The sequence below is a fragment of the Oenanthe melanoleuca genome, chromosome 27 (assembly GCF_029582105.1).
Source record: "Oenanthe melanoleuca isolate GR-GAL-2019-014 chromosome 27, OMel1.0, whole genome shotgun sequence".
Taxonomy (NCBI): domain Eukaryota; kingdom Metazoa; phylum Chordata; class Aves; order Passeriformes; family Muscicapidae; genus Oenanthe; species Oenanthe melanoleuca.
This window is the reverse complement of record NC_079360.1, coordinates 5,248,764-5,259,305: the sequence shown is the minus strand read 5'-3', so window position 1 is coordinate 5,259,305 and position 10,542 is coordinate 5,248,764. Positions and strand designations below refer to the sequence as shown.

At 43.8% G+C, this 10,542-nt stretch overlaps 1 long non-coding RNA gene across 1 annotated transcript; it reads left to right on the top strand.

Moving 5' to 3' along the window:
• The first annotated feature begins 6,239 nt into the window (after positions 1-6,239).
• On the top strand, positions 6,240-10,040 carry LOC130264253 (uncharacterized). Its single transcript, XR_008842442.1, has 3 exons — positions 6,240-6,265; positions 7,722-7,829; positions 9,916-10,040. It is a non-coding gene; the product is annotated as an uncharacterized LOC130264253 (long non-coding RNA).
• The last annotated feature ends 502 nt before the right edge of the window (positions 10,041-10,542 follow it).

The window sequence follows — 10,542 nt, the reverse complement described above, 5'->3', positions numbered from 1 at the left end:
AAAAAATGTTGAAAAATTCCTTTTAAAATATTGGGAAATTCCAGAAAAAAATATTTTAAAATTCCTAAAAAAAATGTTGGAAAATCCCTGAAAAATTCCTTTAAAATGTTGAAAAATTCCTTAAAAGTGTTTGAAAATTCCTGAAAAAAATGTTTGGAAATTTCTAAAAAATTATTGGAAAATTCCTTTAAAAATGTTGGAAAATCCCTGAAAAAAATCTCTTTAAAATGTTGGAAAATTCCTAAAAAAAAAGTTGGAAAATTCCTTAAAAAAAGTTGGAAAATTCCTTAAAAAAAAGTTGGAAAATATCTGAAAAAAATCTCTTTAAAATGTTGGAAAATTCCTTTAAAAAAAGTTGGAAAATTTCTAAAAAAGTGTTTCCTTAAAAACACAGATAAAAGAGAAAAAACACCAAAAAAATGGAGGAAAATATTAAAAAGTGAGAAAAACAGAAAAAAATTGGAAAAAAATTCCTAAAAAAGGGAAAATCAGACAAAAAAATAGAAAAAAAAACCCCACTCTAAAACCAGGGAAAAAACAGACAAAAAATGGGGAAAAAAAAACCTAAAATGGGGAAAAAACTCACTCAAAAAATGGGAAAAACTAAAAAAAAAAAGGGGGAAAAACACTCAAAAAGTGGAAAAAAAACCACCCAAAAATGGAGGGAAAACACTCAAAAATAGGAAAAAAAACACTAAAAAATGGGGTAAAAACAGCCAAAAATAGGAACAAAACTGCCCCAAAAATAGGAACAAAACCACAAAAATATGGGGAAAAAAACAGACAAAAAATGGGGAACAAACCCAACCAAAATAGGAAAAAATGCACAAAAAAAGGGAAAAAAACCCACAAAAACATGGGGAGAAATGCTCAAAAAATGGGTGAAAAAACACCCAAAAATAGGAAAAAAAAAAAAATACAAATACATGGGGAAAAAAAACACAAAAAGTGGGAAAAAACCACCCAAAAATAGGAATAAAAGTGCCCCAAAAATAGGGAAAAAAAACACCTCAAAATAGGAAAAATCCATAAAAACATGGGGAAAAAATACTTTAAAAATGGGAAGAAAAACACCCCAAATGTGGGGGAAAAACAATTAAAAATGGGGGGAAAACGCTCAAAAAATGGGAAAAAAACCCACTCAAAAATAGGAAAAAAAACACAAAAAAATGGGGGGAAAAGAGTCAAAAATGAGGGAAAAACACCCCAAAAGTGGGAAAAAAAACACCCAAAAAATTGGGGAAAAGAACACCCAAAAATGGGGGGAAATCCACAAAAAACATGGGAAAAAATAATCAAAAAATGGGAAAAAACACTAAAAAAATGGAGGGAAAATACCCAAAAAATGGGTGGAAAATCACCCAAAAATAGGAAAAAAAAATCACAAAAACATGGGAAAAAACCAAACAAAAATGGGGAAAAAACACCCCAAAAGTGGGAAAAAAATACCCCAAAAATGGGGAAAAAACATCCCAAAAGTGGGAACAAAAGTGCCCCAAAAATAGGGAAAAAACCACCTAAAAATAGGAAAAAAAAACCAAAAAAAATGGAAAAAACACCGAAAAATGGGGGAAAATATCCAGAAATTAGGAGAAAAAACATCCAAAAATAAGAAAAAAACACCCCAAAAATAGGAATAAAAGTGCCCCAAAAATAGGGGAAAACCACCCCCAAAATAGGAAAAAATCCAGAAAAACATGGGGAAAAATACTCAAAAATTGGGGAGAAAATACCCAAAAAGTGGGGAAAAAACACCCAAAAATAGAGGTTAAAAACCACATAAAAATGAGAAAAAAACACCCCAAAAATGGTAACAAAACTACCCCAAAAATAGGGGAAAACCCGCCCCAAAATAGGAAAAATTCATAAAAAATGGGGAAAAAAACCACTCAAAAAGTGGGAAAAAAAGCCAAAAAATGTGGGAAAACACACAAAAAAAGGGGGGGAAATATCCAAAAAGTGGGGAAAAAACACCCAAAAAATAGGGAAAAAAACACCCAAAAATATGAAAAAAAACATGGGGAAAAACCATTCCAAAAAATGGGGGGAAACACCCAAAAAATGGAGAAAAACACAAATAACATGGGAAAAAAAACACCCTAAAAATTGGGAAAAAACATCCCAAAAGTGGGAGAAAAAACATCCAAAAATGGGAGGAAAATACAAAAAAATGGGGAAAAAAACACCAAAAAATGGTGAAAAAAACACAAAAAAACGGGGAAAAAACACCAAAAAAAAGGGCGAAGAAATCACCCAAAAATCGGGGAAAACACTAAAAAATAGGGGAAAAAAAACAAAAAAAAAGGGGGAAAAATCACTCAAAAATGGGGAAAAACACATAAAATTGGGGAGGAAAAAATACCCTAAATATAGGAAAAAACACCCCAAAAATAGGGAAAAAAACCCACACAAAAAGAGGGGAGAAACACCCCAAAAGTGAAAATAAACATCCCAAAAAATTGGGGAAAAAAACCCCAAAAATGGGAAAAAAACTGCCTTAAAAATAAGAAAAAAAACCCCACCCAAAAATAGGAAAAACGCACAAAAAATGGAGAAAATGCACCCAAAAAGTTGGGGAAAGTACCCAAAAAAATGGGGGAAAAAATAAAATATACACACAAAAAAAAATTTAAAGGAAATAATAAAAAAGGAAAGTGGGGGGGATACCAAAAAAAAAAAAAAAAAAAAAAAAATAGGGAAAAAAAATCCAAAAAATAGGGAAAAAAAACTACCCGAAAATGGGGAAAAACACCCAAATATGGGGAAAAAACACCCAAAAAGGTGAATAATTCCTGATAATTCCTGGAATTTTCTCCTCCTGGTGCTAAATTAAATCCCACTTTTCCCAATTTCTTTATCCCAAATATTCCAGGGAAATCTGGAATTCCAGGGAATGTTTCTCATTTCCCAGGAGCTGGACACTGAGACAGGATTTGGGACAATTCCTGATTTTCTGGCAATTCCTGGAATTTCCACCTCTGTATTTGATTCCAAATCCCACTATTCCCAATTTCTTTATCCCAAATATTCCATGGAAACCCGGGAATGTTTCTGCCTCTCCCAGGAGCTGGGAGAAACAAAATTTGGGACAATTCCTGATTTTCTGGCAATTCCTGGAATTTCCACCTCCTGTTGCTAAATTAAATCCCACTATTCCCAATTTCTTTATCCCAAATATTCCAGGGAAATCTGGAATTCCAGGGAATGTTTCTTCCTTTCCCAGGAGCTGGACACAGAGACAGGATTTGGGACAATTCCTGATTTTCTGGCAATTCCTGGAATTTCCATTTTTATATTTGATTCCAAACTCCACTTTTCCCAATTTCTTTATCCCAAATATTCCAGGGAAATCTGGAATTCCAGGAAATGTTTCTGCCTCTCCCAGGAGCTGGACACTGAGACAGGATTTGGGACAATTCCTGATTTTCTGGCAATTCCTGGAATTTCCACCTCTATATTTGATTCCAAATCGCACTTTCCCAATTTCCTTATCCCAAATATTCCATGAAAACCCGGGAATGTTTCTCATTTCCCAGGAGCTGGACACTGAGACAGGATTTGGGACAATTCCTGATTTTCTGGCAATTCCTGGAATTTCCATTTTTATATTTGATTCCAAACTCCACTTTTCCCAATTTCTTTATCCCAAATATTCCACGGAAATCTGGAATTCCAGGGAATGTTTCTTCCTTTCCCAGGAGCTGGACACTGAGACAGGATTTGGGACAATTCCTGATTTTCTGATAATTCCTGGAATTTCCACCTCTGTATTTGATTCCAAATCCCACTTTTCCCAATTTCTTTATCCCAAATATTCCATGAAAACCCGGGAATGTTCCTCATTTCCCAGGAGCTGGACACAGAGACAGGATTTGGGACAATTCCTGATTTTCTGGCAATTCCTGGAATTTTCATTTTTATATTTGATTCCAAACTCCACTTTTCCCAATTTATTTATCCCAAATATTCCAGGAAAACTTGGGAACGTTTCTGCCTCTCCCAGGAGCTGGACGCTGAGACAGGATTTGGGACAATTCCTGATTTTCTGGCAATTCCTGGAATTTGATCCCAAATCCCACTTTTCCCAATTTCCTTATCCCAAATATTCCATGGAAACCCGGGAATGTTTCTCCTCTCCCAGGGAGCCGCCACGCCGGGATAACCAGGAACGAGCGCAGCTGGAAATTCCTCTCACCCTATTAATTCCCGCCTTAAGGAGAGGAAATTCCCGGGAATTATTGCCCCTGAGCACACACCATAAAGATATCGCGATAGGAATTCCCACTTTTCTGTCGGGAATGGCTCCGGGGCTGCGGCAGCCCCGGGATTAGGGGGGGGGTTAATGGGGGGCAGGGAGGGTAATTAGGGACTAATGGGTTTAATCAGCGCGTAATGAGCGAGCCGGGAGCGCGGGGTGGAGGATCGGGGAGAGGGATTTATGGAAAAGGGATTTATGGAAAAGGGATTTATGGAAAAGGGATTTATGGAAAAGGGAATGGGGGATTTATGGAAAAGGGATTGGGGTTTGGAGGGATTGGAGGATTTATGGAAAAGGGATTGGGGGATTTATGGAAAAGGGATTGGGGTTGTATGGAATGGGGGATTTATGGAAAAGGGAATGGTGGATTTATGGAAAAGGGATTGGGGTTTGGAGGGAATGGGGGATTTATGGAAAAGGGAATGGTGGATTTATGGAAAAGGGATTGGGGTTTGGGATTGGGGGATTTATGGAAAAGGGATTGGGGGATTTATGGAAAAGGGATTGGGGTTTGGAGGGATTGGGGGATTTATGGAAAAGGGATTGGGGTTTGGAGGGATTGGGGGATTTATAGAAAAGGGATTTATGGAAAAGGGAATGGGGGATTTATGGAAAAGGGAATGGGGTTTGGAGGGATTGGGGGATTTATGGAAAAGGGAATGGTGGATTTATGGAAAAGGGATTGGGGTTTGGAGGGATTGGGGGATTTATGGAAAAGGGAATGGTGGATTTATGGAGAAGGGATTGGGGGATTTATGGAATGGGGGATTTATGGATTGGGGATTTATGGAAAAGGGATTGGGGGATTTATGGAAAAGGGAATGGGGGATTTATTGAAAAGGGATTGGGGGATTTATGGAAAAGGGATTGGGGTTTGGAGGGAATGGGGGATTTGGGATTGGGGTTTATAGGGAATGGGGGAACAGTGATTGGGGTTTGGGATTGGGGTTTATAGGGATTGGGGGATTTATGGAAAAGGGATTGGGGTTTGGGATTGGGGTTGGGATTTGTAGGGAATGGGGGATCTGGGGAGAGGGAATGGGGTTTGGGATTGGGATTTGTAGGGAATAGGAACAGGGATTGGGGTTTGGAGGGAATGGAAACAGGTTTGGGATTTATAGGGAATGGGAACAGGGAATGGGAATAGGGAGAGGGTTTGGGGTTTGGAGAAAATGGGGAATCCATGGAGAGGGATTGGGGTTTTTTGGGAATGGGAACAGGGACTGGGGTCAGGGTTTGTAGGGAATGGGGGATTCATGGAGCAGGATTGGGGTTTTTTGGGAATGGGAACAGGGAGAGGGTTTGGGGTTTGTAGGGAACAGAGTAATCCCAAAAGAGGATCTGACAATCCCAAACCAGGATTTGGCAATCCCAAAATGGGATTTGGGAATAAAAAAAAAAAAAAAAAAAAAAAAGATTTGGGAATCTCAAATAGAATTTGGGAATCCCAAACCAGGGTTTGGCAATCCCAGAGCAGGAATTTGGCAATCCCAAAATGAGATTTGGGAATTAAAAAAGAGGATTTGGGAATCTCAAATAGGATTTGGGAATAAAAAAAGAGAATTTGGGAATAAAAAAAAGAGAATTTTGGAATAAAAAACCAGGATTTAGGAGTCCCAAACTGGACCTGTCCCTCTCCATCCCAAATTTTCCCTCAGGGATCCCATTTTTAGGGAAGAAAGGCAGAATTTGGGGCAGGATTTTAGCCCTGGAATTGACAGCCCCAAAAATCCACGGATTTCACCCAAAAAGGAGCAGCCTGGGTTGGTTTTTTGGTGGTTTTTTTTTTTTTTTTTTTCCATGGAAAAACCGGGAATTTGCCCACGGAATTAAACCCCTGATGCAGAAATGTTTAATTGCCATTAATGTCAATATTTCCCCGGGTGATTTCCTGCGGGGAATTGCCGCAATTCCCGGCGGGATTTCCTGGAAACCCTCCGGGATCGGGATAAAAACACCCCCGGAGCTGCTGCGGGGCTCCAGGAACGCGGGAACCGGCACAGGGAGGTGAGAACTGCGGGAAAATCGGGAATTCTGCCCTCTCATCGTGGGAATGGGGGTGGGAATTCGGGGAATTCCAGGAAAACCGGGAATTCTGCCCTCTCATCATGGGAATGGGGGTGGGAATTCGGGGAATTCCAGGAAAATCGGGAATTCTGCCTCTCTTTGAGGAATGGGGGTTTGGAATTCAGGGAATTCGGGATTGGAAAAATCTCTGTGCAGGAAAATCGGGAATTCTGCCTCTGCCTGAGGGAATGGGGGTTGGAATTTGGGGAAATCCGTGTACAGGAAATTCGGGAATTCTGACTCTCCTTATGGGAATGGGGGTTTGGAATTCAGGGAAATCCCTGCACAGGAAAACCGGGAATTCTGACTCTTCTTGTGGGAATGGGGGTGGGAATTTGGGATTGGGGAAATTCAGGAACAATGGGAATTCTGCCTCTGCTTGTGGGAATGGGGGGTTGGAATTCAGGGAAATCCCTGACAGGAAAATCAGGAATTCTGCCTCTCCATGTGGGAATGGGGGTTTGGAATTCAGGGAATTCGGGATTTGGGGAAATCCCTGTGCAGGAAAATCGGGAATTCTGACTCTCCTTGTGGGAATGGGGGTTTGGAATTCAGGGAAATCCCTGACAGGAAATTCGGGAATTCTGCCTCTGCTTGAGGGAATGGGGGTTTGGAATTTGGGGAATTCGGGATTGGGGAAATCCCTGACAGGAAAAATGGGAATTCTGACTCTCCTTGAGGGAATGGGGGTTTGGAATTCAGGGAAATCCCTGCACAGGAAATTCGGGAATTCTGCCTTTCCTTATGGGAATGGGGGTGGGAATTTGGGGAATTCGGGATTTGGGAAATTCAGGGAAAATGGGAATTCTGCCCTTTCATCGTGGGAATGGGGGTTTGGAATTTGGGGAAATCCCTGACAAGAAAATCGGGAATTCTGCCTCTCCTTGTGGGAATTGGGGTTTGGAATTCAGGGAAATCCCTGACAGGAAATTCGGGAATTCTGCCTCTGCTTGAGGGAATGGGGGTTTGGAATTCAGGGAATTTGGGACTGGAAAAATCTCTGTGCAGGAAATTCGGGAATTCTGCCTTTCCTTATGGGAATGGGGAGTTGAAATTCGGGATTGGGGAAATCAAGGAAAATCGGGAATTCTGCCTCTCCATGTGGGAATGGGGGTTGGAATTCAGGGAACTTGGGATTGGGGAAATCCCTGAGAAGGAAAATCGGGAATTCTGCCTCTGCTTGTGGGAATGGGGGTGTTTGGAATTTAAGGAATTCGGGATTGGGGAAATCCCTGTGCAGGGAATTTTTGGGATGGAGGGAACATTCCCAGCCTGATCCCTCTGGAATCACATCCCGACTCTCCCGCGTGTCGCAGGCGCTGCAGGTCCCGATTGTCACGATATTATCCCCGGTGTTATCCCGGTGTTATCGCGATATTATCCCGATGTTTTCCAGGTTATCCCGAGGCAATTCCAGCTGGAAGATGTCCCTGAGGTCCCTGCGGGCGCTGCCGCTGCTGCTGGCCTGGCTGGGCCTGGTGTGCGCGGAGGAGAGCGGCCCGGGGTGAGACACAGGGAACGTCCCGGGGATTTGGGATTTGGGGGTCTGGGATTTGGGGGTCTGGGATTTGGGGGTCTGGGATTTGGGGTCTGGGATTGGGGATCTGGGATTTGGGGGTCTGGGATTTGGGGGTCTGGGATTGGGGATCAGGGATTTGGGGGTCTGGGACTGGGGATCAGGGATTTGGGGTCTGGGATTGGAGATCTGGGATTTGGGGTCTGGGATTTGTGGGTCTGGGAGCCTTTCCCAGCCCCTCTGGGGTGGATTTCATGGGCTGGGGAGCAGATTCCATGGATTTGGGATGGATCCCATGGATTTAGGGCTGATCCCATGGATTCAGGATGTGGCTAAATCCCAGTGATCAGCAGTGACCAAATCCTGGTGGGATCAGGAATCCCATCCCAATGGGATCAGCATTCACCACATCCCAATGGGACCGGGAATGATCCCATCCCAATGGGATCAGATCCCAATGGGATCACACTGCCATTTCCATGGATCAGATCCCAATGGGATCACACTGATCCCATTCCATAGGATCAGATATCCCATCCCATGGGATCACACAGATCCCATCCCATGGATCAGATCCCATGGGATCACACTGTCCCCATTCCCATGGTATCACTGTCCCCATTCCTGTCCCAGTGCCCCCGTGCTGCAGCGCCGTTACTCCGAGGTCCCTTGGGATCACACTGATCCCATCCCATGGATCAGATCCCAATGGGATCACACTGATCCCATCCCATGGATCAGATCCCAATGGGATCACACTGATCCCATCCCATAGGATCAGATATCCCATCCCAATGGGATCACACAGATCCCATCCCATAGGATCAGATCCCAATGGGATCACACTGCCATTCCCATGGGATCAGATCCCAATGGGATCACACTGACCCCATCCCATGGATCAGATCCCAATGGGATCACACTGATCCCACCCCATGGATCAGATCCTATAGGATCAGATATCCCATTCCCATGGGATCACACTGATCCCATCCCATGGATCAGATCCCAATGGGATCACACTGATCCCATCCCATAGGATCAGATATCCCATCCCATGGGATCACACTGATCCCATCCCATGGGATCACACTGACCCCATTCCTGTCCCAGTGTCCCCGCGCTGCAGCGCCGTTACTCCGAGGCCCCATGGGATCACACTGCCATTCCCATGGATCAGATCCCAATGGGATCACACTGATCCCATCCCATGGATCAGATCCTATAGGATCAGATATCCCATTCCCATGGGATCACACTGACCCCATCCCATGGGATCACTGACCCCATTCCTGTCCCCATTCCTGTCCCAGTGTCCCCGCGCTCCAGCGCCGTTACTCCGAGGCCCCATGGGATCACACTGATCCCATCCCATGGATCAGATCCCAATGGGATCACACTGATCCCACCCCATGGATCAGATCCTATAGGATCAGATATCCCATTCCCATGGGATCACACTGATCCCATCCCATGGATCAGATCCCAATGGGATCACACTGCCATTGCCATGGATCAGATCCCAATGGGATCACACTGATCCCATCCCATAGGATCAGATATCCCATCCCATGGGATCACACAGATCCCATCCCATAGGATCAGATATCCCATCCCATGGGATCACTGACCCCATTCCTGACCCCATTCCCGTCCCAGTGTCCCCGCGCTGCAGCGCCGTTACTCCGAGGCCCCATGGGATCACACTGATCCCATCCCATGGATCAGATCCCAATGGGATCACCCTGATCCCATCCCATAGGATCAGATATCCCATCCCAATGGGATCACACTGATCCCATCCCATGGATCAGATCCTATAGGATCAGATATCCCATTCCCATGGGATCACTGACCCCATTCCCGTCCCAGTGTCCCCGCGCTCCAGCGCCGTTACTCCAAGGCCCCATGGGATCACACTGATCCCATCCCATGGATCAGATCCCAATGGGATCACACAGATCCCATCCCATGGATCAGATCCCAATGGCATCACACAGATCCCATCCCATAGGATCAGATATCCCATCCCATGGGATCACTGACCCCATTCCTGTCCCCATTCCCGTCCCAGTGTCCCCGCGCTGCAGCGCCGTTACTCCGAGGCCACCCTGGCCAGTGACTACAGCCGCACCATGGACCACGTGCTCAGGAAGAATTTCGTCGAGTGGCTGCTGGCCCGGAGGGAGAAGAAGAGCCCGTGAGTCACAATTCCCAAAAATTCCCAAATTCCCAAATCACCAAGTTTCTGAAATCCCAAATTCTCCAATTCCCAATATTCCAAATTCTCAAATTTCCAAATTCCCAAACTCCCAAATTCTCGGATTCCTGGATTCCCACATTCCCCAATTCCCAAATTCTCGGATTCCTGGATTCCAAAATTCCCCAATTTCCAAATTCCCAAATTCTAAAATATTCACAAATCCCCAAATTTCCGAATTCCTCAATTCCCAAATTCTCGAATTTCCAAATTCCCAAAAATTCCTCAATTCCCAGATTCCCAAATTTCCAAACTCCTGAATTCCCAAACTCACAGGTTCCCAAACTCCCAGATTACTGAATTTCCAGATTCCCAAATTCCTCAATTTCCAAATTCCCGAATTCCAAAACTTCCCAATTCCCAAATTTCCAAATTCCCAAAAATTCCTCAATTCCCAGATTCCCAAATTTCCGAATTTCAAATTTCTCGAATTCCCCAAAA